Source organism: Penaeus japonicus, unplaced genomic scaffold (genome assembly GCF_977035675.1).
Source record: "Penaeus japonicus unplaced genomic scaffold, GWHDUDI00000001_assembly GWHDUDI00000015, whole genome shotgun sequence".
NCBI classification, from domain to species: Eukaryota; Metazoa; Arthropoda; class Malacostraca; order Decapoda; family Penaeidae; genus Penaeus; species Penaeus japonicus.
The window spans coordinates 24,274,495-24,276,994 of record NW_028234417.1 but is presented as its reverse complement, the minus strand read 5'-3'; positions in this window follow the sequence as shown (position 1 = coordinate 24,276,994).

Genomic DNA, 2,500 nt, shown 5'->3' with positions numbered 1-2,500 from the left:
CCCCCCTATCCCTCTCCCTCTCTCTTTCTCTCGAAACATTTTCCCCTCTCTCTCTCTCCCTCTCTCTCTCGAAACGTCCCTCCCCCCCTCTCTCTTTCCTTCTCTCTCTCGCGAAACGTTTTCCTCTCTGTCTTTCATCCTCTTGTTGCAAGGTCGTAGCCTCAACGGTGGTAGTTCGAGTGGTTGCAGAAGAGATGTAAAGATCAACCAGTTTCGCTTTTGATTAGAGAACTTCCGCAAGATGGTGGTGTGGTTGAGGGAGTTGGTAGCAATCTCTGTAGGTTTTGATTGACGGAAAGATAGGGAACATTACATTTTTTTTTTTTTTTTTTTTTTAAAGTGCATGTGTGTGTGTGTGTGTTTGTGTTTGTGTGTATGTGTGTGTGTGTGATTGTGTGTGTGTGTGTGTGTGTGTGTGTATGTGTGTGTGTATGTTTGTGTGTGTGTGTATGTGTCTCCCTATCATTTAATATATCTTCAAGTCGTATGTCTATCCTTACCTATGACCCTCGCCTGATGATTTCCTGAGTAGTGTCCAGATTAAATGTTAAATATTGAATTTAGATTAAAAGATCAATCGTGGAGCTACTGGAATATATAGATAGATAGATAGATAAGGACAGTGAAAAAAAGATTAAGAGAAAAGAGGAGAAAGGAAGAGAAGAGAAGAGAAGAGAAGGGAAGAGAAGAGAAGAGAAGAGAAGAGAAGAGAAGAGAAGAGAAGAGAAGAAAATAGAAGAGAAGAGAAGAAAAAAAATAGTTATACAGATAAACAGACTGATAGATAAGAAGAACGAAAAGAAAAAAAAGAAGTGAAGCGAAGAAGTTGATAGATAGGTAGATAGATAGATAGATAGATAAACATACAAGAAGACAGATAGATAGACAGAAAGAAACTAATTCCGCGACGAAAGAACAACGATTCGACAGTACATCTTCTTCTCGAATTCCGATCTCCATCTGCCTGTCAAGACGTCGAATATATCTCGTGTGTTGGAAGTGGTCGCGCTCATTGCATCCGTTTTTGCCACTTGTAGCTGGGAATTGCGAGTGACTGCTCTCTCTCTCTCTCAAGAACAGGCGAAAGAGAGCGACGGAGAGCGGGTCGAGGAGCGAAGACAAGCGAGCCCGACGCAGAGCGCGACGTAGAGAAGCAGCGAGAGAGCGAGCGAGCAAAGCGCGAGCCGCGCCGCCGCGATGTCTCTCTCTCGCGCAGCGCGCCTCTCTCTCTCTCTCTCTCTCTCTCTCTCTCTCTCTCTCTCTCTCTCTCTCTCTCTCTCTCTCTCTCTCTCTCTCTCTCTCTCTCTCTCTCTCTCTCTTCTGTTTCAGTCTACTCTATTTTATTTGTCTCTCTCTACCTCTATTTCTCTTTCTCTCTCTCTCTCTCTCTCTCTCTCTCTCTCTCTCTCTCTCTCTCTCTCTCTCTCTCTCTCTCTCTATTTCTCTCTCTCTACCTCTATTTCTCTTTTTCTACCTCTATTTCTCTCTCTCTCTCTCTTCTCTTTCATTCTACTCTAGTCTATTTCTCTCTCTCTACCTCTATTTTTCTCTCTCTACCTCTATTTCTCTAGCTCTATTTCTCTCTCTCTACCTCTCTCTCTCTCTTCTCTTTCATTCAATTCTATTATATTTCTCTCTCTCTCCCTCTATTCCACCCACCCCCTCTCTCTCTTCTCTTTCATTCTATTATATTATATTTCTCTCTCTCCCTCTATTCCTCTCTTTCTTTCTCCCCCCTCTCTCTATCTTCTCTTTAATTCTATTATATTATATTTCTTTATGTCTCCCTCTATTCCCCCCACCCCTCTCTCTCTTCTCTTTCATTCTATTCTATTCATTTTTTCTCTCTCTCCCTCTATTCCCCCCATCCCCCCTCTCTCTCTTTTCTTTCATTCTATTATATTTTATTTTTCTCTCTTTCCCTCTGTTCCCCCACCCCCCTCTCTATTCTCTTTCATTCTAACTATTCGATTTCTCCCTCTCTCCCTCTATTCCTCCCCCCTCTCTCACTTTTTTTTTCGATCTATTCTATTATATTTCCCTCTCTCTCTCCCTCTATTCCTCCCCCCCTCTCTCTCTTTCTATTTTGTTCCCTCTGTTTTTTTCTGTTTATTGTCTTCTCTTCTCCCCTTTCTATTTCTTCCTGTAAATTAACTTTTATAGGTTGTCTGTTTGTCTTCTTCTTGCTCGTATGCTGTGGAGTGATACACACACACACACACACACACACACACACACACACACACACACACACACACACACACACACACACACACCACACCCATCTATTTATTATATTTTATATTTATAAATATATATATATATGGTATATATACCATATGTCTATATACATATTATATATTATAAAATCATTATAATATATATATATATAAGTATATTTATATAAATATATATAAATATATTTAAATACATATTTAAATATAATATAAATATATATAATATATTAAATATATATATATTATATAATTAATTATATTAT